Consider the following 26,904-nt stretch of genomic DNA (forward strand, 5'->3'; position numbering starts at 1 on the left):
TGTGCTGCTGTCTCCCCTGCTCGTGTGTTTTACAGCCAAGATCCATGTGAACTAGCTTGCCAGGCTCTCCTTTCTCTAATGGATCAAAGGCAAAGCTAATTACGTTTCCCTCTCCTACCCCTTAGTACCGTGTGCTTGGTAGTGGGGAAAACACGCTGGATAATTACTATGAAACTGCGTCGTCGTAGGGGAAATAACAGGGTTCTGCTGGAGGATTTGTGCCAGGTTCTTGGTCGGGGGTTCAGAGTGAGCCCGAGCCGAGGCGGCTGTGCTCTCCCGTGGGAACAGAGCTGGTGAGAGCCCGGGGACAAGGCCCAAGGCCTGCTGAGGGCTGAGTGGCTGTGGTTGGCGGTTCGGGAGCACTGAGAGGCCAGCGAGGGCAGGTGGTCCGGGGCCTCGTAAACAGTTGGGCTGCCCATCATCGCTGAAATTAACCCACAGACTTAAGGGCTTGGCAGTCCTGTAATCCGGTTTGTAGTTTAAAAAAAAAAAATTGCTACAGTTCAGAGAATGGATTAAAAGGCAAGTAAAATATTTGTTGATGAATTAGAAGATTCCTGGGGTGATAATGCAGGTGAGGGGAATGTTATGGGAACAAGAGTATAGTTTGGAGAGAGAGGATTTTTAAAATAAAATAGGCAAGACAGCCATTGATTGGATATTGGAAGTACATGTAATTATACTGCAATACGGGCAGCGTCCACAACAGAGGGTTTCGGGTGCCTGTTCTAGGTAGCACGGGGGCTTGGCTTCCCCGCCCCCTGGGACCCAGGCTCCCAGCCGGGGTGCCTTCCGAGTGCTGTCCGCTTGTGATCACGTTTAGGAGGCCGAGGAGGCGTGGTCGTGCCTACAGCTGAGCACTCACTCCCAAGGCATCTGTGACCACAGTAAGCTCAAGCTGAGTTGTGATTTTTCTAAGAGACAAGGGAGGTAGAGGAATTGTGTCACCTTGCACGCCCCGCCAAAACCAACTCAAAATCCGATGCTCCTACCCCTATTACAAGTTGTTGTCAGTCACACGGCCACTCCGTCTCTCTGGAGTTTCCTAACTTCTCTTTATGCTCCAGAACTCCCTCAGCCTTTCCAGAGTAACACATTTTGTTACCCACTTTTAACGCTGGCACCCAGGCCCAAGAGCAAGGGATCACCTACCTCAAGGGGCCCCCACCTGCCCCGGCCCACACCACTGCCATTTCCAGTGTATTTTTCCAAGCAAAACTACACTAAAAGTGCCAGCAATGTTGGCGTTTTCTCACATACGTACCTAGATACCCTTATTCGATATTCCAACCCTATGGTTCCTGCTTTTATCAACTTCATCTTTACTATTCCAGCTGCCCACTGAGGGCTACAGCTTAGGTATTTCCATTCAGAGCTACTCGAACTTCACCTCTGATAACCTACTCTGACAATAACTTCCTGTCCAGCAAATTCTGTGCTCACTGATCTTTGACCTCAGAGTCCTGCAGTCTATTACCCACCATTTTTTCTCAGCCCATCCTAGCCTTCTGTTTTCCTTCTGGTACGACCCCCTGGTTGGGTTTAGAAATGGTTTATTCCTCAGATTACTTGTCCTCTTTACTGCATTTAGGGATGCTTACTCTTCCATTCCCTAAAGCTTCCTTTAAGTTTTACACTTAGTTTTCTTCTCCATACCCAATGGCCTACCATTAATCTCATTTTATCAGTAAAATTAAGGTCATCCCCTCCACCTAAACCCCTCACATCCATTCCCATCTTCCCTCATGTCCTTCTCTCAGATTGAGTTGTTGCCCTTTAGCTCAAGACCAAACTCTCCCAGAACCCAGCGCTCTCCAGCCTCTCCCGGTTTTGGTTCATAAAATTGGTTCTTCATGTTTTCCACTTTATTCTCAACACCACTTCGAGTGGTTCCATCTGCTGGGCCCAAAAGTACACTGAAGTCTCATATAAAACAGTTTTTTATATTGCATCTTCCGCAAGATGTCCTGTATTTGTAGAGGAGGTTTGCTTTCCCAATTTCTTGCTGTCTTTTCACTTAATGTGTTCTAATCTGGCTTTCCTCCCTCTGTTGGTGATCACAGCAAGCCAATTTTAGTGACCTCTAAGATGCCAAAATGGCCTTCAGTATTTTTCTTCGTTGAATTCATTGAGGCTAATCCTGTTCACCCCCTTCACGAGCCTACCGATTGCCTTGGGTTCTAGGACTCTACTGTCTCCTGGGACTTTCCTTGTACCTATGAGGCCACTGCATCTTAGATTCCCTCAAATATCGTTCATTAGGGCTTTCAGTCCACTGGGCTCATAAACACAGGTTTCCCCTGCTATAGGAAGTAGGAACTTCGTAGGAAGTAGAGCTTCCTATGAAACCTTTCATAAGTCGAAATGGGGTAAAATGAAGATGCAGCTCCCATGAACTGCCCCCCCCCCCTTTTTAAGTTCTCCTCACGTCTTCAGATCATTCGAATCGTTTTTGGGGAAACCTTTGTGAGCGTCCCTAGACCCAAAAATAACCTCTTAGGCTTTTCTGGCACCTTAGTACACATCTTGCTAACAGTTATACAAAGTAAATGGAGACAAAACACAGATGCCCATAGACCTAGTTCAAAGCTATGGCAGCCTGGGGTGCCGGTGGCTCAGCGGTTGAGCATCTGCCTTGGGCTCACGGTGTGACCGACCCCGGGGTCCTGGGGTTGAGTCCCGCATCAGGCTCCCCATGGGGATCCTGCTTCTCCCTCTGCCTGTGTCTCTGCCTCTCTCTCTGTGTGTCTCTCATGAATAATAATAAAAAAGCTACAGCAGCTTGATGCAGAGATGCTGAGTGTGGTCACCAGGTAAGGAGTTGGTCGTGCCACTTGTGTGGAGTGTGCACTGCCTCTAGAACTGCTTGCTGTGAAACAGCTGCTGAGGCTTTCATCCCCCCCCCCCCCGAAAGCAAAAGTCCCCTCTGGGTTTCTTTTGGTTAGCGAAAACAGGTACTGATGTAGTAGGTCCTTCATAAACGCATAGTGGTGTAACATGAACTTTTGAAAAGTGGGGATACCTATAATAAATACCTCCTAGGTCATCTCATCCTTTTTTCATTGTTTGCATGTTGATTTTAAAATCCATACACTAGGGACGCCTGGGTGGCTCAGTCGGTTAAGCATCTGCCTTCGGCTCAGGTCATGATCCCGGTCCCAGGTCAGCAGGGGAGTCTGCTTCTCCCTCGCCCACTATTCCCCTCTTTTGGCTGGCGCTCTCTCTCTCTCTTTCAAATAAAATCTTTAAAAAAATCCATATATCCAGGCCAGTCTATGCCCCTATACTTCAGACTGTTCCATCTAACTATTGCTAGACACCCTGTAAAGGTATCTCAACAGAGCATCTAAAGCTGAACTCAGCATCTTCCCCTGTTTTTTCCCATCTTTGTGTCTTTGCTGAAGCCACTCCATTTACCCAATGACTCAAAACCTTAGCACACGTCTGGAAGCAGAATAATGTAAAGAACAAGGATTCTGCTGCCAAACATCATCTGGGTTGAATGTCAACTGAATATTAGTCTGACTTGGGTAAATTACTTAGTCTCGGTTTCCCCATTTATAACATGGAGAAAAAATAGTAGCGACCTCCTAGGATTATTGTGAGGATTAAACAGAAATAGATGTAAAGCACTTAAAACTGCCTGGTACACAGTAAGCGTCATATAATTGTTAGCTCTTGTTAGCATCCTGCCCATTTTATTTCCTAAATATTTCTCAGGCCCATCCCAACTACACTGGACTCAAGACCTCATTTCCTCCTTATCTATTGATTGGACTACAACAAATGCCTCCTAATAAGTACTTTGGTGTTCCTCCATTCAGCAAACTAGTTCATTAAGAGCTTTGCCAGGTCCTGCTGACCTGTAACGGCAGGTGAGAGACACTACCTGACATGAAGACGTGTGTTGGTTGGCACGACAAAACTGACAAGAAAGCACCAGAACATTCTACTGTAGAAGTAGGTATCAAAGACAGAGAGGATGACAATGGAGGATATGATCCACTCCACAGGGGTGGGGCAGAAAAGGTTCATGGAGAAGATGAAATATCTTGAGAGAAGAGGTATTAGCTCCTTAGAAGAGTGATTTCAAATGGGGATGCATCGTAACCACCGGGAGAGGGCTTATTAAAACAGTGCTGGGCCCTACCCTCCAGAGGTTCAGGGCCAGTAGGTGGGTGTGGGGCCCAATCGTGCATTTCTCATAAGCTCCCAAGTCCTGATGCTGCCTCCCCAGGCCACACTCCAGGAACTACTGTTTTAAGATACCCACGGAGCCTTCGTTCCCAACTCCTCCTTCTACACAATTGCCAAGACAGTGGTCTTGACCATCTCACATCCTTGTAGTACATCCTTCAGTTGTTCCCTTTTGCCTAGAGGGCAGGTACAAGCTCCAGATATGGCTTCTGTCTGCCCCTCTAGCTTTAACATCTGTCACACCCAGGACTAACCTTTATCCTCTGGCAAGTCATATTTGCTTGAGCCTAACACATTGTTCCTTACCTTTGCTCAAGTTCAAAATATGCCTTTGACTGGAATATTTTGTTTTTTTCTTCCCTTTCTATGACTGGATGCTATCTTGTAGACCGAGCCAAGGACTTTAGATGTTTTCCTTGCTGTCAAGTGACAAAGGGGATAATCTAGGGGCCAACTCACATGTTTGGAGCCTGTCCCATTTTCACACATGTACTGTAGTCCAATTTCTTTAAGGAGCACATATTAACATTGTGCAGGTACTGTTACTCCTCATGCCATTGCCCATGACTGCTGGGTGGGAGACAGTAAAGGGAGGAGCTGACTGGATATATAGGCATATAGGCCTTTATGTAAAACCGAAGACTGCCAGCAACCCAGGCTCACTCTCTACCTAATGTCTCACAACTTGGAGTCCTCTCTGGGGGGCTTGGCTGGCCTAAAGGGATGCCTGTTTTGTCTTGTTGGTGACTTCCTTTATTCTGATGCCCCTTGTTTTCTGTCTTCTAGAAATTTGTCAGAATTGGAAAAATACTTGGGTGTTCCTTTTTGCTCTCTATATTGTTTGGACTTTTATTTTACAAATGTTTGCTGTCATTTCAGTAGAATTTTGAAACTGAATAAATAGTATATGACATTTGTCTGCTGTCTTGAAGCTTCTGCTATTTCTTGTTCTTTTCTAATGCATTAATGAGAAACATAACAGTTGTTAAAGGCTCAGGCTGTAAACTTGGGTTCAGATCTGATTCTATTACCACTTGGTTTTGGGACTTTGGCCAAATTATTAATATCCTTAGGTCTGTTTCTTCATCAGTAAAACAGAGTTATGTCTATCAGCCTCAAAAGATTGCTAAGAAAGTTAACACACACACGTACACCACCCCCACACACACCCCCACGCCATAGAGTATGGTACATATTTAGCATTCAAATATATTCTGAAAAAATACATTTATTCATAAATAAATGGCTGTAGGAGTTTAATAGTCCACTTATAGATTTTCTTTATATTACTCCCATTGCTAAATAGTTGGGCTTTTCCAAAGGGGATGGAGGGATGTATGAGAAGAGCATTTTACAGCAAATTTTGAGACTGCTAGGATGGCCCAGTATTTGAAGCTATATAAGCATAAATTATTATACTAGAAAATTAAAACAGTGAAACTATGGAGTAGTTATCAGAAATGATAACAAATAGTATCTTAAATGGTGAAACATTAAAACAATTTGATCCAGAGCAAGTACTAGACTATTAGCATCATATATAGTATTGTGTTAGAGGTTTAAAAAAATGAAACCAAGCAAGAAAAGATAATGAATGCTATTAATTAGAAAATAGAAGAAGAATAGAAGAAAATAAATGGTCCAAGATGGCAAAGAAGATTCTAAACCCACCTCCTCCCATAGACACATTGACTCTATACCTACATACAAAAAAAAAAAAAAAAAAAAAATTGCTCTGAAAAAGACCTGAAAGCTGACTGAGCAGCTCATTCACATTGGCAAACAGGAAAAGGGGATCACATCAAGGTGGGTATTAGAGGCTGAGACGTGGTCTCACCATAAACTCCATCCCTGGTGCATTAACCCACAACTGGGAGGAAAATCACAAAGGAGGAACATCTCCCTGAAGAGTGAAGGATTTGTACCCCACGTGAGGCACTCAAACTTTTATCACCTGCACATGAGAGCGGACTCTCAAATACCTGTCTTTAAAAACCAACAGCATACATCTTGATGAGACCCAAAGGAGACAGCAGAGAAATGCCTTTTAAAGGACTAACACATTAAAAAGCTCAGCACAAAAGGAGCCATTTGAAGGGTCCCCAGACATTATTATTTGAAAGAGATTCATCGGCTAATCTTAAAGCATGATCAGTAGGAGCAGAGACCTGTTGAGATGCTCTATGGAAAGAAAGGGAAATAATAAGAGCCAGGTTTTTTTTTCCCCCTTTATCTCAGGAGGTGTCATCTTCATGATCCACTTCTACTACTATCAACACAGCCACTATATCCTGAGAGAGACTTGCACAGAAACGAATGCCTTGGTTTTTATGGCTATGACCAGAATATGCCACTTGTCACCTGATTCTAAAAGCCAGGGAGTTTAAAATTCAAAATACATAAAGAAAGCATACAGTTCAGCACCAAACACCCAAATAGCTCAAGTGAAAACAAAAATGGGCAGGGGACCTGAATAGGCATTTTTCCAAAGAAGACATTCAGATGGCCAACAGACACATGAGAAGATGCTCAATGTCACTAATTATCAGGGAACTGTCAATCAAAACCACAATGACTTGTTACTTTATACCTGTCAGAATGGCTAAACTTAAAAAGCACAGGGAAAAAAAAAAAAAAGCACAGGGAATAACAAGCATTGGCAAAGGATGTGGAAAAAAAGGAACCCTCATGCACTGTTGGTGGCAATGCCAACTGGGGAGCCACTGCGGAAAATGCTATGGGGGTTCCTCAGAAACTTAAAAATGGAATTACTGTAGGCTCTGTAGGCTTCAGTAATTGAACTATGAGATATTGACCTAGAGGAGATGAAAACGCTAACACCATGAGATATATGTACCCATATGTTTCTTGTAGCATTATTTACAATAGCCCAGATATGGAAGCAATCCAAGTGTCTAATCATAGATGAATGGATAGAGAAGACATGGTATCTATGCACAATGGCATAGTACACAGCCACAAAAGGGAATGAAATCTTGTCATTTACAACAACATGGGTAGACCTAGAGGGTATAAGGAAGGCTAAGTGAAATAAGTCACCCAGAGAACAAACACATTTCACTCAAACGTGACATTTAAGATGAAATAGAAGGACAACAAAGAAAAAAAGAGACACACAAAACAGACTCTTAAATACAAAGAATAGACTGATGGTTGGCAGATGGAGGTAGCAGGAGTGGTGGTGGGAACAGGTGAAAGAGATGAAAAGACTTAAGAATACACTTATCTTGAGCACAGCAAAAGGTGTAGGACTGTTTGATCATCGCTGAAACTAACATAATAGCACACATTAATCGCACTTCAATAAAAAAAAGGAAAATCTGGAGGAGAAAAAACTGTTATAATAGCGTATTCACCAAAAACAAAAATCCAAGTAGTACCCACACAGTTCAAACTTGTGTAAGGGTCCACGGTATCAGCACACTGAAGAAAGTCCTCAAACCACAAAGGGACAGAGCAAGGGAGAAAGAAAGGAATAGAGGCATTATGAAAACAGCCAGAAAATAATAACAAAATAGGTGATAAGCACATACCTCTTGATAATTACTTGAAATGTAAATGGACTGAATGCTCCAACAAAAAAACACAGAGTAGCTGGATGACTAGCAAAACCAGACCCATCTGCCTGTGGCCCAAAAGAGACCCTCTTCAGATATAAGGACACACAGACTGAATGTGAATGGAGGCAGAAATATATTCCATGCAAATGGAAACCAAAAGAAACCTGAGGGAGCGATACTTCTATCAGACAAAATAGACCTGAACGGGGGAGGCTGTAACAAGAGACAATGAAGCACATTATATAATAGTAAAGGGGTCAACCTACAAAGAAGACATGATGTTTGTAAATATTTGTGCACCCAATAAAGGGGCACCTGCATATGTGACGCCAATATAAAAAGAGCTAAAGGGAGAAACAGAGTGATAGAATGGCAGCAGGGGACACTAGTATCCCACTTACATCAAGGGATAGGTCATTCATCAGAAAATCAATAGGAAAACACATCAGCCTTAAATGACACAGGAGGCTGGATGGGCTTTGTGGATATATGTACAACACCTCATCCCAGAGCAGCAGGGCACACATTTGCTCAGAAGCACGATGAATATCCTTGTAGATGGATCTTATGTTGGCTCACGACACAATCCTCCATACTTTTAAGAAGACTGAGATCATATCAAGCATGTTTTCCAACCACAATCTCAGGACACTTGACATCAAGTACAAGAAGGAAACTGGGATATTTGCAACTACATGGAGATTAAATTGCATGCTCCTAAGCCACCAATGGGTCAAGGAAGAAATTCTAGAGGAAAAACTAAACAAAGCAAAACAAACCTTGTGACAAGTTTCAGTATGGATTGGCATCGTACTGAGGTGGATGGGGTGCAGATGAAGCACTTCTGGGAGGGAAACTTGTAGCAACATGGGCTTACCTCAGGAAACCAGGAAAATCTCAAACAGACAAGGAAATTTTATAACACCTCAAGGAGCTAGAAAGAGAAGAACAGAAATGAATCCCAAAGTCAAGGGAAGGAAGGAAATAACAAAGATCCCCATGGAAATAAATGAAATGGAGTTTAACAAGGCAATAGGAAAGATCAATGAAACTGAGAGCTGGTTCTTTGAAAACAAATGAAAGGGACACATCCTTTAGCCAGACCCACCAGGAAAAAAAGAGAGGGGCCTCAAATAAAATCAGAAATGAAAGGGGAGATGTTCCAACTGATACCACAGAAACGTGAAGGACCACAAGACTCCTACAAGTAATTATTTTAGAAAATGGGAGGACACCATGAAAATGGATAAGTTTCTGGAAACCGATAGCCTCCCAAGACCACATCCTCAAGAAATAGAATATTGGAATGGACCAAGTACCAGTACCGGCTTCTGCCCAGTAAAAATCCAGGCTCGGACAGCTTGGCTGGTCAATTTACCTACTTTGCTCAAAGAAAGCAAATGCCAATCCTTCTCACACTTGTCCCCACACAGACAAGGGGTGAGGACACTTTCAAACCACTTTATGAGGCCAGCATCACCCTGATAGCAACACCAGGATACCCCTACAGAGAAAAATAGACCCCAGGTTCCTCAGTGAACAGAGCTGTAACAATTGCCAACAAAATATTGGCAAAGCAAACTCAACAATACATCACAACAGTTGTGCACCACAATCCATGGGGATTTCTTCCTCTGATGCCGGGTCGGTTGAATAGCCATAAGTCAGCAAATGTGATGCATCGCAAAAGTCATATGCTCCCCTCAGCAGATTCAGACAAAGCATTTGGCAGCGGGCTTCCACATATGGGTGTAGCCAACTCTCTCAACCAGATGGGTGGAGAGGTAATGTACGTACGAACATGGCCAAGGCCAGACATGGCGATGCCAGCAAGGACGTCATACTCAAAAGCACAAAGTGCAATGTTTTTCCTGTAAGAGAAGGAACAGGACCTGGATGCCCACGCTCTTGCCACTTTTATTGACATAATGGTGGAAGTCCCAGCCACAGCATTTAGGTGAGGAAAAGAAGGAAAATGTATCTGAATCAGAAAGGGAGAAGGAGCCTGTCCCTGTTCACAGGAGACGCTCCACTCCACACACAGGGTACCCTCCAGATTTTGCCAAAACACAGAACTAGGAAACAGGTTCAGGACAGTTACGGGATACAAACTCAATACGCAAAAATTCTGTTGCATTTCCATATGCTGACCGTGAACCATCGGAGTGAGAAATAAGGAAAATAATCCCATTTACAAGTGCATCAGAAAGAATACAATATTTTGGAATGAATGTGTCCCATGCAGTGAAAGACTTGTTTATGGAAAACCATAGCATGTTAATGCAGGGAAATGAGGACAACGTAAACCCCTGGAAAGATACCCCTTGCTCGTGGATTGGAGGAGTTAGTGTATTTTAAAATGTCCACGCTACCCAAAGTCATACAGAGGTTCCATGCAATCCCTATCCGAATTCCAATGGTGTTTTTCACCAAAGGAGAACAAAGAACCCTCAAATTTTTCTGGAGGTGGAAGGACGACTTGAACAGGCACAGTGTAGTGTTGTTGACAAGGAAGGAACCACAATCCTGGAACTCAAAGTATATTATACTTCTAAGGTGATCAAAACAGTATGGCACTGATGCAAAACTAGACTGCGGTTCAGTAGGACAGAGCAGAGAACCCAGATAAACTCACACTTATAGGGCCCATTAATCTGACAGGAGGCAAGAATGCACAACGGGGAAAAGACCATGATGATGGCTAAGCTAGACAGCTACTTACAAGAGAATAGAAATGCGCTGCTTTCTTACACCATATACAAAGTTTAAATGGAATAGACAGGTTAATGTAAGTCTTGGAACCAGGAAAATCCTAGAAATATTGATAGAGGAAATGATGGTAGAGTAGGAGGATGTTGATCTCACCTCCACCCAAGGACAAACTGATGCAGCAGTTTGAAAAGCAGCTGGAGTATACAGAAGGCGACTTACTGCCCAATTTAGGATGTGTGCTAGAGAGGCAGGAATTTTCAAGGTGGTATCTAGGACTGGATGTTCTTGTGGGTACCATTTTCCTTCCTTCCTGGTTGCCTAGCCAGACAGATGCTTACTAGAGCAAGTTCTAGCACTATCTACACAGCTGGCACTGCTTGCCCCACCAGGTATTTCCCTATGGACACAAGTCATTCACAGGGCCAGGTGGTCCTCCACTGTGGCTCCCGCTCTACCACACTAGCTGGAAACATCTGTCGGGACTAGTGTTCTCCCAGAGTGACTACTGCCCTGCCAGACTTGGCAGGCAGTCCTTGCGGAGCCCAGCACCCAGTTAGGTCAACTCCTTCCCTGGGGATAGGAGAAGAGCTGGCCATGTCTGCCAGCGGGCCTGCCGTAGCTATAGCTGGGTTTCTCACTTAGCTGCTCTGGGGCAAGCCTTGTTCATCAGTGCTCCCAGAGGAGTCGTGGCCCGGCCATAACGAGAGGGCCCATGTAGCCCACACAGGAGGCACCTTTGGGATTCTTGGTTCTGGTGACTCAGGGGGATTATGCTCCTAAGCACCACAGGATATCTTTTATATATGCCCACTACTTTTAGGGCCAGGAGACATAGCTGTCCTACCCAATGTACAGTAGCAAACAAGATTCAGACAAAATGAGGAGACAAAAGAATATGAGTCAAATAAAGGAACATGACACATCCTCAGTAAAAGAGCTAAACTAAATGTAGGTAAGCAATCAACCTGGTAAAGAGTTCGAAACAATGGTCTTAAAGATACCCACTGAAATGAAGAAGAGTGGGTGAACTTAGTGAGAACTTCGACAAAAGATCAAAAATATAAAAATGAACCAGTCATAGTTGAAGAATACAATAACTGAAATGAAAAACAAACTGGAGGGAATCGACAGCAGATTAAAGAATGCAGCAGGGGGTGCCTGGGTGGCTCAGTCGGGTAAGCACCTACTTTTAGCTCAGGTCACAATCCCAGGGTCCTGGGATCCAGCCCCATGTTGGGGCGGGGGGGGGGGCTCTGCTCAGCAGGGAGTCTGCTGCTCTCTTTCCTCTGCCTCTGCCTCCCCTGCACCCCCCCCACCTGTATTCTCTCATGCTCTCTCTCATAAATAAATAAAATCTTAAAAAAAAAAAAAAAGGAACGCAGAAGGGTAGATCAACTATGGAAAGCAGGATAGTAGAAAGAAACCAACCTGAACTGCAAAAATAAAATGAATTTTTAAAGAAAGTTTAGGAAAGGTTAAGGTTTCTCTGTGGCAACATGAAGCAACTACATTATAATAGTTCCTACAGAAGAGAGGCAAAAAGATTAAAAAAAACAAAACAAAACAAAAAACAAAAAAAACTTATTTGAAACCATATAAACTGACAACTTCCTTAACCCAAGAAGGAACTAGACATCCAGTTTCAGCATACACAGAGAGCCCCAACCAAGATGAACCTGGTGATGTCCACACACAATAATAATTATTATTATACTTATAATAATTAAAATGGCAAAAATTAAAGATAAAGAGAATCGTAAAAGCAGCAAGCAAAAGAAAAGCCAACTGTTACATACAAGGGAAACACTGCAAGGCCATCAGATGATTTTTCAGCAGAAAGTTTGCAGGCCAGGAGGAGAGGTGGGCTGGGCAGAATGGAGTGACTGGAAGCACCATCTGGGGAAGTGGTGGCAGACATGGGGGCCTTGCAGCTCGGCCCCCCATTGGAGCAAGCCCATGGGGCATTTGCCCCTTCATGGATCCACTCTGGGCTGGTACATGCTGATCACGGAGGCCCAGGCCACCTCCAACATGGCCTGTTCTTGAAAACATGAGTTGGGTTTATAGCCCTAGTTCTTCTGGGGTTCCCTATGCAAATGCCAAAGGAATTGCTTATCCAGCTGATTTCTCCCTGTGCTATGCAGCCACCACTCCTGCTTGCTCCCCCAACATGTATTTTGGAGCAAATCCTAACTTTCAAACAGGTTAAACTCCTGGCACACTCTGCACAGCATCCTGTCCCTCCAACAGCAGGGTAGCGCCACCGTACTCCCACTCCTGGAGCCCTTGCTGGCCACTGTGTGCCCTGTACATAATACCTATGCCCAGCAGAGCTCCTATGTGCAACAGGCACATAGGATACACAGCCCCTGTGCACAGTTGACCCTCATGTCATCACCACACCACAGTGGGGCAGCCCAACGACATGCCAGTGACGATGTAGACTCCTCCCATCCCTCCACCTAGAGGCAATGGCATCAGCATGGGCATGGCTATAACCACCACGGCCATGTCAGTAGGTACCCTGCTGACCAACCACTTCTCAGCTCCTGTTGCATGCCACCCAGCCACTGTGCCCACGTATTGGGCCCCAGGAATGCCCACCTCCAGTTAAGTGTCCCTTCAGTGGTGATTACCCTACTGCAGCCACATCACAGAGGTTCCACAGCTGGTGCCTCAGGCCTGGCACCTCCAACCTGGACTTCTTAATGCTCTTGACACGTAGCTAAACACTACGATGGCCCGGCCCAGCACATCTCAGCCCCGTTAGTCTCCAGCTAACTCTGTGGGTTAGTCTTTAAGCAAATCCTGTTTTGTGGACTTCCTGGCAATTTTTTAATTTAACTGTTATGTTTAAAAGGGAGCATTAAGCTATTCTGAATCATATCTAGTGAATGTTTTTAGAAAAACAAACACAAAAACAGAGCTTGCTCAATCTACCTGCAAGGACAGATGAGAAACCATCATATGCAAAATCCAAAGGAATGGAAAAGCATTTTACAAGTTATATCACTAATGCACTGTTGTAACAAATGTAGAATCTCAAATTTATAAGCATTAAAGTGAAAAAAAAAATCAAACACTTTGCAGACCAGAGGTGAGTGGCAGGATATATTCTAAAGGCTGAAAGGAAAAACCTACAACCAAAAATATGTTACACAGCAGAATGCCTTGGGGGCTCAGTGGGTGAGCATCTGCCTTCGGTTCAGGGCATGATCCCTAGGCCCTGGGGTTGAGTCCCACATCAGGCTCCCCTCGAGGAGCCTGCTTCTTCCTCTGCCTGTGTCTCTGCCTCTCTCTGTGTGTCTTTCATGAATAAATAAATAAAATATTTTTTTAAAAAAATGTTACACAGCAAGGTTATCAGTCAGAATTGAAGGACAGATAGAGTTTCCCTGACCAACAAAAGTTAAAGAAGTTCATCGCCATTAAACTGGCCTTACAAGAAAAGTTAAAGGAACTTTATTCAGTGAAGAGAACATTCCATGAGTATCAGACAAATTATGAAAGGAAAAAGCTTCACTGGTGGAAGCAAACATACAGTAAACGTAGTAGATCAATCACTTTTAAAGCTATCAAGAAGGTTAAATAACAAAAGTAGTAAAATCAATTAGAGCTACAAAAATTAGTTAAGGAATACACAAATAAGATGTAAAATAAGATATCCTATGTGTAAAACATGAAGTGGGGAATCAAAATGTAATGCTTTTAGAATGTTTTCTAACTTAAGCCACATACACTTAATATAGACTTCTATCAAACAGTGATGTTCTAGATGAACCTCATGATAACCACAAACCAAAAACTTGGAATAGATACACAAAAAATTAAGAGAAAGGATTCCAAGAACACTAAAAAAATTCATCAGATCCCAAGGGATGAAAGCAAGAGGAGAAAAGAGCAGAGAAAAACTATAAAAGCAGCCAGAAATTAACAAAATGACACTAAGCCCATACCTTTCAATAATTACTTCAAAAAATAATAACTTCAAATACAAATAGACTAAATGCTCCAATCAAAAAACATAGGGTAACTGAATGGATAGAAAACCAAGATTCATCTATATGCTTCCTCCAAGAGACTCACTTCACACCTAAAGACACATACATACTGAAAGTGAAGGGATGGAAAAAAAAAATAAACAATGTGAAAGCAAGCAAACAGTTGAAGTTTGCTTGCTTAGACCAAATAGACTTTAAGACAAAGGCCATAATGAGAGACAAGGAAGGCCATTCTATAATGAATAGAGGGTCAATCCAATGAACACATAAAAATTGTGAATATCTATACACTTGGGGCACTGAAATATATAAAGCAAATATCAACAGACCTATAGGAAGAGATTGATAATGATAAAATACTAGGAGGGACTTAACCTCTTATATTAATGGATAGATCATGCAGACAGAAAATTAATATAAAACAGTGGTTTTGCAAGATATTAGACAAATGGACTTCACAGATACATATAGATCATTCTATCCACAAAAGAGCAGTATACACATTCAAGTGCATATGGAACATTTTTCAGAATAGATGTTAGGCCACAAATTGTCTCAATGAATTTAAGAAGATTGAAATCATATCCAGCATCTTTACTGACCATAATGCTAAGACTCTAGAAATCAATTTCAAGAAAAGAAATTGGAAAAAACCCCACAAACATGTAAAGGCTAAACAACGTACTATACAACCAGTGGGTCAATGGAGAAATAAGAGAAGAAATAAAATAATATCCAGAGACAAATGAAAAATGAAAACACAATGGTTCCAAATCTTTGGGATGTAACAAAAGTCATGCTAAGAGGGAAGTGTAGAGTGATACAGGCCTCCCTTGAGAAACAGGAACAATCTGAAATGAATACTACTACCTTACACTTAAACCAGAAAAAATAAAGACCAAGGTTAGTAGAATGAAGCAGATAATAAAGATCAGAAATGAAATAAATGAAGTAGAAACTAAAAGAGCTATAGAAAACATCAATAAAACTAAGTGCCGGATTTTGAAAAGATAAAATCAATAAAAGATAAAATTGATTAGTTAGACTCATCAAGAAAGAGAACTGAAAAGCAGAATGAAGGAGAAATCACAATAGACACCCTAGATATACAAAGGATTACAAGAGACTACCATGAAAAATTATATACCAACAAAGTAAAGAACTTTGCAGAAACGGATAAACTACAAATACAGACAATCTTCCAGGATTGAGTTAAGAAGAAAGAGAAAATCTGAATTGACCAATTACTGGTAATGAAATTGAATTGGTAATAAAAAAATTCCCAACAAACAAAATCCAGAACCAGATGGCTTCACAGATAAATTTTACCAAACAGTTAAAGAAAAGTTAATATCTATGCTTCTCAAACTATTCCAAAAAATATGCTTCTAAATTTATTATATGAGGTCAGTATTACTTTGACTCTAAAAACTAGATAAAGACACTACAAAAAAAACAAGAAAAAATAAAAAAACAGTAAAGTACAGACCATATCCCTGATGAACAGATGGAAAGAGATGCAAAAGTTCTTGACAAAATATTAGCAAACTGAATTTAAAAATACATTAAAAATAATTCATTTCAATCAAGTGGGATTTATTCCAGGGATGCAAGGCTGATTTATTATCCACAAATCAATGAAGGCAGTACACATTAACAAAATGGAGGATAAAAATTATCGTGATAGTCTCAATAGATACAGAAAAAGCATTTGACAAAATTCAACATCCATTTATGATAAAAGTTCTCAGAAGTGGGTATAGAGGGAACATACTTCAACATAATAAAGGCCATGTAAACCAAACCACAACAAACAGGATAGTTAATGATGAGAACCTGAAAGCTTTTCTTAAGATCAGGAACAAGACAGGATTCCTACTCTTGTCACTTTTATTCAACATAGTACTGGAAGTCTTAGCCACAGCAATCAGAAAAGAAAAATAAATAAAAGACATCCAAATGGGCAAGGAAGAAGAAAAATGGTCTTATTTGCATTTGACATTATAATAGAGAAAATCCTTAAGACTCCACCAAAAAAACAAACAAAAAACCCCCCCAAAACCCCCTAATAAATAAATCCAGTAAAATCACAGGATATAAAAATCAATATACAGAAATCTATTGTGTTTTTATACACTACTGATAAAGAGAAATTGAGACAATAATCCCAGTGAAAATCACACCAAACATATAAAATACCTAGGAATAAATTTAACCAAGAAAGTGAAAAATTTATATTCTGAAAAATAGGACATTAATAAAAGAAATTGAAGATGACCAAATAGAAGATATTTCATGCTCATGGATTAATATTGTTAAAATGTCCACACTACCCAAAGTAATTCCCAGATTCAATGCAATTCCTAACCAAATGCCAATGGCATTTTTCAGAGAAAGAAGACAAAGAACCCTGAAACATATATGGAGCCTCAAAAGGCTCTAAATAGCCAAAGCCACCCTGAAAAAGGATAAAGCTTGAGGAATCACAATCCTGGAACTCAAACTATATGACTAATCTACAGTGATCAAAACAGTATGGCACCGGCACAAAAATATGTCATAGATCAGTGGAACAGAACAGAGAGCCCAGATAAACCCTTGCTTATCTGGTCAAATGATCTAGGACATATATGGCAAGAATACACAACAGGGAAAAGACAGTATCTTCAACACATGGTGACGGCTAAACTGGACAGCCATACGCAAAACAATGGGACGGGGTGGCTTTCTTACACCACATATAAAACTAAACTCAAAATGGATTAAGGACCTACATGTAACATCTGAAACCTTAAAACCTCTAAACAAAAACAGAGGCAGTAATCTCTTGGACATCAGCCCTTGCAACATTTTTATGGACACATCTGCCCAGGTAAGGGCAACAAAAGCCAAAATAAACAGCTGGAACGACATCAAACAGAAAAGCTTTTGCACGGTCAAGGCAACCATTCCCCCAAAGGCAAAGACAACCTGCTGAGTCAGAGAAGATATTTGCAAACAGTACATCCAAAAAAGGGATTAATATGTCAAACACATAAAGAATTGCACGCAACTCACCAGCAAACACCCGAATAGTTCAACCGAAAACAAATATGGGCAGAGGAACTGAATGGACATTTTTCCAAAGACGACATTGTCATCATCAGGGAAATGCAAATCCAAGTCAAAACCACAATGAGATATCACCTCCCACTAATCAGAATAGCTTGTATGAAAAAACGCAAGAAATAAGTGTTGGCAAAGATGTGTAGAAAAAGGGAATCCGTATGCACCGTTGGTGGCAATGCAAATTGGTGTAGCCGTTGTGAAAGCACTCTGGAGGTGCCTCAAACAAATTAAAAATAGAAAACTATAGGATCCAGTAATTCCACTTCTGGGAATTTTCTGAAGAAAATTAAAACACTATTTCAAAAAGATATGCACTCTTATGTTTATTGTAGCATTATTTACAAAGGTCAAGATAGGGTAGCAGTTTAAGTATCTATCAGTAGATTAATAAATGAAGAAGATGTGATATATGTATTTATATATATTTTATATCAAATGGACTATTTCTCAGCTACAAAAAAGTATGAAATCTTGCCATTTGTGACAACATGGATGGCCCTAGAGGCTGTTATGCTAAGTGAAATCAGTTGGACAGCAAGACAAATGCCCTATGATTTCAGGTAGATCTTGAATCTAAAAAACAAAAGAGAGGTGCCTGGGCGGCTGAGTCAGTTAAGAGTCTGGCTCTTGATTTTGGCTCAGATCATGATCTCTTAGGGTCGTGAGATCAAGCCCTGCATTGGGCTCTGTGGTCAGCAGGAGTCTGCTTGAGATTGTCCTCATCCTACTGCCCTTCTCCCTGCTTGTGCACAGGCTCTTTAAAAATAACTGAATCTTAAAAAAAAAATAAAATAAAAAGCAAAACAAATAAATAACCACATAAGAAAAACAGACTCATAAGTATAGGGGGCAAACGGTGGTTCCCAGAGCAAAGGGCAGTGGTAGGAAAGGTGAAACAAGCCAAGGGGATTAAGAGGTACAAACTTACAGCTATAAAATAAATAAAACTACAGCATATGGAATATAGTCTGTAATATTTTTTAAAGATTTTATTTATTTATTCATGAGACACACACACACACACACACAGAGAGAGAGAGAGAGAGAGAGGCAGAGACACAGGCAGAGGGAGAAGCAGGCTCCATGCAGGGAGCCCGATGTGGGACTCGATTCCGGGTCTCCAGGATCAGGCCCTGGGCCGAAGGCAGGCGCTAAACCACCGAGCCATCCAGGGATCCCCTATAGTCCATAATATTGAAATAAATTTGTATTTGAAATAATTTATTTGATGACAGAGAGCAACTAATTGTGAACATTTCGTAATGTACGTATTGAGTTGCTATGCTATACCTCTGAAACTAATAGAACATTGTACGTCAGCTATACTTCAGTTAAAGAAACTTCTGGAAGAAAACAGGCAATAAGTTCCTTTGAGATCCATTTTGGCAATGATATTTTAAATCTGACACCCCAAGTAAAAATAAGCAAGTGGGACTACATCAAATTAAACACTCCTGCAGGGATGCCTGGGTGGCTCAGCGGTTGAGCATCTGCCTTGGGCCCAGGATGCGATCCTGGGATCTGGGACTGAGTCCCACGTCGGGCTCCTTGCGGGGAGCCTGCTTCTCCCTCTGCATGTCTCTGCCTCTCTCTCTGTCTGGGTCTCTCATGAATAAATAAATGAAAATCTTAAAAATAAATAAACATTTCTTCATAGCAAAAGAATGCATCAACAAAATGAAAAGGCCATTTATTGAACTAGAAAAAATATTTTCAAATCCTGTATCTGGTCAGGGGTTAGTATGCGAATTATATAAAGAACTCACACAACTGAACAGCAAAAAAAAAAAAAAAAAAAAGAAAAGAAAAGAAAAAGAAAAAGGAAAAAAAAAAGAAAACCAAAACCAATCCAATTAAAAAATGGGCAAAATATCTGAATAGACATTTTCTAAAGAGGACAACAGTTGGCCAGCAGGCACATGACACGATGCTCATCATCATCATCATCTGAGAAATGCGTCCTTTGACAGTGTGCCCAAGTGGCTTGGCTTGTCATTTTGGCTCTTTTGGGGAGACTACCTCTGTCTGTGTCTGCCTTTGTCTTCTTTTGTGCTTTCCTTTTAGCCAAAGCATTCCACAGGCCACCATGCCTGGCCCAGCTGGCCCCTCGTCCTCTACCACAACCCTTCTTTCTCTGATGTGTTCTTTATGTAATTTTTCTACCCTAAATGGTCAAAATATGGAGAAAAGACTACTGATCTATATTTTTTGATGAAAGTTAATTTTTTTTAGACTTAGTTGAGTGTTATTACACATCTTCGGTGGTGGGGGGGTGGTGGTGGAAATGATTTTTTCTCTGGGTTTTCCCCTGATGCTTTGGCCTTTGTAGACTTGATGCCTTGATAGAAAAGAATTACGAGTATTTGATGTTCACTGAGTATTGGCTATAAAATTTCTGAATCCTGCAGTAGAAATAATCATAAAAATGAGCTTGCCAGCATTTTATTTTGGTGACTGCTATAATAGTCTTAGGTGTGGGAATATAAGTACGAATAACGAAACACTTCTAGTTAATGAGGAAGGAACTGACATGATTAATGGGGATAGAAGGGAGTTTTCTCTAGAAATAAATACAAAAAATAGTTCACACCATCCATCGTGATATTAAGTTCTTGGACTTTTACACTGCAATGATAATGGGAAAATATTTAATAGGTGATACTTAAAAGTCAAAGTACTTTCTAGATTAAGTTATTTTAGAACATGACAATTATGATATTGGCATTTTCAAAACTAGGAAATTGAAAAATCTTTTCCAGAATGCTTATAGACTTATTTTATAGATCTCTACATAGTCTTTGCTTATTGAAGTTAAGTTTTTCCTTCAAGGAAACAATCGTATATACTTACTAGAGGGCTTTGAAATACTTTCAGGAAAAGAAATAATTTAAAATTCCATCATCCGTAAGATAAACAGGGCTAAACATATCTAACTGAAATGAAACTTTGTAGAAGGTGCTATCCTAGGCTGTTTAAGAAATATAAATGGAATTTGGAAAGTATCATCAACTATTGATTATAAGTTGCCACAAAAACTCATTTCCAGTTGATAACTGCTATGAAGATAAATATCCTATTATAACAAAACATCTTCATTATCACAATGCTGAAAAGTATCTTTTATTTATTTTTTTCAAGTAGGCTCCACACTCAGCATGGAGTGCAACATGGGGCTCAAACTCAAGACCCTGAGATTAAGATTTGAGCTGGGATCAAGAGATGGGACGCTTAACCGACTGAGCCACCCAGGTGCTTCTCAGAAGCATCTTTTAATGGTTAACATCTTATTCTAAATATAATAATGTCGTCAAAATTTTAAAACTACAAACAAGAAGATAATTACAATTTAATCCCTTAAATTACAGTAGTGTGGTGAATTTCTTTCCAGAATTTTCTATGCATGGATTTTTCTTATATAGTTGTCAACCAGCAGTACATAGGCTTTTAACCTACACCGTGTATACTTATTATTTAGTAATCATTTTCTGATTCATTAAAACTTATTTCTAATTTAGTTTTAGTAGTTCAGGGAGTATATGTACCATCCATGACTATAGCAGTCATGGAGTGTATGTACCAATTTATAAATCCTTTTATAAATTGATAAAGATTTATAAAATTTTAAAAGGATTACAAATTTATATAAATTTGTTTAAATCCTAAAAATTTATATAAATCCTAAAAATTTATAAAAGGATTTATTTATAAAAGGATTTATCAATCCTTTTATTTTTGGCTAATTACATTGCTTCAACTTCTTATTGTATAAATATAAAAAAAAATCTATCACCTATCTAGTTATGGTTAAAAGGTGCATGTTTTGAAGTTGCTGTTAGAATAAACTTCCAGGAGTAAAATTACTAGATCAGATGGTTATGAAACCATCTTAGGTTTTTGTAAGCAGATACTACCGAAAACAGTCCAGTAATTCCAACCATAGATCAAATGCTGCTAAACTTGGTACCTAGAGACTACAACTCACAAGCCACGTCCAAATCTTCAATTCCACAGTCCATCTTTCAATTTCTAATATTTGTCTTTGCCTCAGTGAAAAAGAAGAAAGATTATATTGATTCCCTACACAAAAGCTGGTGCTCATTTACTATTATTGCTTTTTTAAATGTATACGTGAGTTTTCCATATCTTACCTGCTAAACCCCTTTCACTGCTTCTAGAACATTTTATATTTTGTAAATACTGAATGTTTTTCCAAAGCACCAGGGTTAAAGCTGTAAGAGAAACCAGACGTTTGTGGCTCTTGCCACATTGTGGACCTGACATGGGAAGCTGCTGCCCAGCCAGCCCCTTGCTACCTGCCACCTTTGCACACCCGTCTTCATCTAGGCGTGGCTGTGCATGAGTTCCTGCCTTGGGGGGAGTCGGGGTACTAGTGAGCTGTGTCATGTTGGACCTTTTTTGGTTTGTAAGAAGCAGGTGCACCTTCTCTGTTGCTTTTTCCACCCTCCATGAGAAACCTGAGTAGCTGCAACTGTGTGCTCCCTGGATCCCAGTGGGGACCCCTCACCCCACACCTTTGTGTTTAGTAACCCTTCCTCCTGGCAGCCAGACCACACACAGACCCACTGACATCTTCCTTCATCTCTCCGGGGCCAACAATGATACTCTCCCTTCAGTCCTTGAGGGCCTCCCGGGACACTTCTGTAATGAGGGGAGCTTGGGAGGGGAATGCTGTCCCCACCCCGCCCCAGTGACTAATCTACCACTGTCCTCTTGCCTCTCTGGGGCGGCACTCATCTCAACCTGGACACTGGGGAGCCAAGATTCTAATGGAAGATGAGCACAGGTCACCCTCCTGCTGGATCTCCAGATGGTGGAGGGAGTCCACCTGCAAGATTCAGCCTCCGGAGGAGGGGCAGTGCGCATGGAGTCTGCTTTTCCAGCTTACTTGGGTCCTCTCTCCCTCCTCTCCATTCGAAGGGACCGGACAAAACTGGTTTGGCCACCTCATATCCATTTTCAAATCTTCACTTTTGCATAAACTTGTCACTCTTAAACTTGGGAGGTGAGAATTTCTTATATTTTTTAGCTTCTTTCTTAATCTATTTCTAAAATTCCTCCTAGTGTATTGGGGGCCCTGCCTGTCGAAGTTCGAGTGGGATGTAATCACAGGGCTGGGGGTGAACAATAATCAATACTCCCAAGCAGTATTCTAGTTCACTTTTTCTTTCAAAAAATAGCACTAGATTCTAACCTTTGTTATGTAATGTGTTTTAGTTTTTTTTCTCTTTTTTTTTTTTAAATAAAAGATTGGTTTATTCATGAAGAGAGAGAGGCAGAGACACAGGCAGAAGGAGAAGCAGGGTCCCTGCGGGGATCCCGATGCGGGACTCGATCCCAGGACCCTGAGATCATGCCCTGAGCCGAAGGCAGATGCTCAACCACTCATCCCCCCAGGTGCCCAAATGTGTTTTAATTTGTAAAACATCAAGAATGTCTTGTCACATTGATACATATACATCCGTATTTTCTCTTTTGTATCTTTCTGAAATTCATAAGCTGAGTGAAGTCTGTTATTTTGAAAAAAAACCTAAACGTCCTTATTGTTAGATACTTAGGGTATTTCTAATCTTTATGATTAAAGAACACCCTGGATGTACATGTAGTAAATTTTTGCACGTGTGCACACTCTCCAAAGATGGGATTGCTGCAGAAAAGCATAGGCACATATGCAGGCTGCTTCATACATAGTGTCCAAATGGCCAGCAAGGCTCTACACACTCACACCTGTGCCTGCGGCCAGAAGTGTCCATTTCCCCCTCCCACTAACTCCGGGTATTATCATCATAGATGTCTCCAGAACAGCAGGAGGCTGTTAGCTGTAACGTGGTTAAGGTAGATCCTGCTGTCAGGAGAACACCCAGAGTAGTGGACCAGGAATAGGATGCCCTCATATGTACAGGGAATTGGTCTTCATGGACTCCAGAAAGGAAGCTAACGTTTCTACCAAAAGGGCTTTAAAATTCTTCCCATCAGTTTAGTACCCAGACTGACCTGTCAGAGAGTCTGGAAACCCAACACTAGCAAAAGGCAGTAACTGGCAGCCAGTGGAGGAGTAGACCTCCTCCTTGCTGCCTCCCCGCGCTACCTTTTCCTGTGCAAGGACTTGGCCTGTGCTCAGATTTCTCAAACTCTCTCTTCCCCATCATGCTCTTCCTGGGAAAAATTATAATCTACACGGAGGAACTTACACTAGAACCCCTCTTTTTACAGGTTTCGAGAAACCTCACCCTGCCTTTGTCCTTAGAGTCTTGGCAAGATAGTCATCACGTTGGGGAAGGCCTTGGCCAACTGTGAGGCCTGCAGCATGGGCCAAAGCTTTTCTTGGATTGCAAAGCAAGTGAAACAGCATGGGAGAGCAAAACAAAGAGAAGGAAGGGGAGGCCGGTCTCAGGCTGCCTTTCTTTTTCCTGTATTCGCTATCTTGGCCCATAGCCTTGCCCCCCACTCGGTCAGACAACCTGACGCTCCTCTCCATTCTCTCACGCGGATGGGATCACTACCGGTTCTCAATTCTAGCTCCCCCCAAATCCTGTTTTTAATTTCCCTCATATTCTCTGGCCTGATTTAGTACCAATCTTCTAATTGGTTTTTTGACTCTCACAGCAGTGGGGAGGATAGATTGGAAGAAGAAAGAAATCAATATTGTTTTTCTTGAGGAAAATACTTGATGGTTTTCATCCCTCAGGTAAAATCTTGCAGTAATTCCCCATTGCTTAGAGATAAATATAAATCTTGCGGTTTTCATTGTTTTCTTGGCTTTTAGAAGCTTTCCCCAGTCTCCCTGTCCTGTCCCATCTCCTGCCACTTTATCTCCCACTCCTCCTAGATGATTTAGCTTGAAGCACTCCCTGCTGGTCCATGCATTTGTGTAAGCTATTACTCTTTTTTGGGTATCCTCCTTGCTCTTCCCCCAGTCCTGGGGCACTCAGACTCATCCACCAGACTTATCTCAGTGCTCCGTTCCCTTTGAAACTGTCCCCAACTTCCCCTGGTGGTTAGTTGCCGCCCCCATGTTTTCCTGTAGGCACGTTCTTCATTAACATATTTAAGGCATTAAGGTTCAAGGATGAAAGGGGTATAATCTCTGACCTCAGAGAGGGGCCTCAGTCCAGTGGGGATGCTTCAGCTGAGTCTTAAAATAATAAAATTGTGGGGGTGCCTGGGTGGCTCAGTTGGTTAAGTGATCGACTCAGTTTCAGCTCAGGCTGTGATCTCAGGGTTGTGAGATTGAGCCCTATATTGGGCTCCACACTTAGCATGGAGTCAGCTGAGACTCTCTCCCTCTGCCCCTTCCAACCACTGAGTCACCCAGGTGTCCCTCCCTCTGCCCCTTCAGGCTGTTCACATGCACACGCACTCTCTCTCTCAAATAAATAAATCATAAAATAATAAAATAGTGGATAATTGTGTTTTAGTCATCTAGCAGCCTTATCTTACCTTACCTTACCTCGGGTAACAGCCTCTGGCTTTTAGCAGGAGCCCATCCCTCTGCCATGCTTTGTCCTTGGGGTCTGGTGGAGTAATGGGATAGGCTCATGGCAACAAATAGGGCAAGCCAATAAATGCTTTCTGTTGGCTGGGGCTTAGCAATTGGGTCGGGGATGGCTACACGGCCTGAGTCAATCAGAGCTGCTTAGATGCCTGGAAAGAGATATTCTCATTCTAGCTGGACTTGAGCCTCAAGAATAGGAGACCAGAATTATCACAGCCACTTGCCAGTGCAGGGTCACTGAGAATTAATTAAATCAACACCTGTCAAAAAGCAGGAATAGGCAGAGGGATGGAGAAAAAGAGTCCCAATGACAACTTTTGAGCCCTCAATCCAGTTATTCCTGAAACAAGCCAACCCTGCAAATCCAGTGCCATAAGCCAACCAATTCCCTCTCTATACTTCCTCCCGCTTGAGTTCTCTTTTCTTCCACCTGTAACCACTAGAATCTTAACTCATGCAATAAGATTTTGCTAGGTGGATAATGGAAGTAATGGCACATGAAAATAGCATATGCAGAGGCACAGAGGAATAAAAAAGAAAGCTAAACTGCAGGATGTGGAAAGATGGAAAGGAAAACGAGAATATGGGAGAAAGAGAAGACAGGAGCAACGTTAATAGTTAATAGACCAGATGAAAATTGACAAAGGCCTGAAGTAAAGAGCTAAACAGAGCGAAGAATGAATTCTTCTGGAATCTGTAAGGAAGATGAGGACACAGGACGAACAGGACACAGGACGAACACCGCCGCCCCCCCGCAACCCCCAGGAGAGACAGTTGGGCAAATGCAGGGAGTCTCAGCTTACCTGAACAGAGACAAGTGGAAACCACCTTGGACAGTAGGACAACTTGAACCATAATAGCAAATTGCTGGAGGTGTGGTGCAGACAACTCTGAGAGTTAGGAACCCCTGGTGGACCCAGTCATGGGGGCTGGGGGGCACACTCCCTACATCAAGGAGTTTGACCAAGTTCTCACAGTAAATATCAGAGAAAAATCTTGTGCTTCCAGCAGGGTGAAAGCAAAAGGAACCATGTTGAAATACTCAGGCGCACTCTGCTCTTCTTAATAAGGCCTGCCACCAGGGGAAACTAATTAACCAGACCCTAACCTACTGGGGTTATTGTCAGTGCCTACCAGGGAGAATGGAAACACCCAGTTCCAGCTGGCTCCAGCCTTCCTCGTGGGAGAAGGAAGATGGCCAGCCCAATCTAGCAGTTCTGTCCCACCCGAAAGGGGGTGGAACTGAGAAATACCTGTGAAGTTCACAGTCCCTAAGGTTCCCTAAAAGACTGAGACCTAATCATGGAACTACAAGATGCTTTTCTCCCCATCCCAACCCACCCCACAACCACATTACTAAAAACCTGTGTATAGCAGTTCAATTTACCCAGTCTGTCATGTCCAGATATCAAGAAAAATTACAAAGCAAATCAAAAGGCAGAAAACACAGTTTGAAGAGATGGAACAGGCATCAGAACCAGACATGTCAAGGATGTTGGAATTATCAGAGGATTTAAAATAATTTAACTAAGGTTATAATAATGTGATACTAATTACAACGTAGCAGTTGAACAATTTCATACATTACTCAATGTTCACCATGATAAGTACAGTCTCTGTATAAAATTATTACAATATTATGGGCCATATTCCCTACTTAAACTTTTTATTTCCCTGACCTATTTCATAACTTAAAGTTTGTACCTCTGAATGCCCTTCACCTATTTCATCCATTTCCCATCCCCCTTCTCTGGCAACCACAAGTTCTCGCATTTGTGAGTCTATTTTCTGT

General features: G+C 41.7%; 1 pseudogene; it reads left to right on the forward strand.

Annotated features, from left to right (window-relative positions):
* The first annotated feature begins 12,540 nt into the window (after window positions 1-12,540).
* On the forward strand, window positions 12,541-13,104 carry LOC144323162 (myelin-associated neurite-outgrowth inhibitor pseudogene; annotated as a pseudogene).
* Window positions 13,105-26,904: the final 13,800 nt, after the last annotated feature.

The sequence above is a fragment of the Canis aureus genome, chromosome 11 (genome assembly GCF_053574225.1).
Source record: "Canis aureus isolate CA01 chromosome 11, VMU_Caureus_v.1.0, whole genome shotgun sequence".
Taxonomy (NCBI): domain Eukaryota; kingdom Metazoa; phylum Chordata; class Mammalia; order Carnivora; family Canidae; genus Canis; species Canis aureus.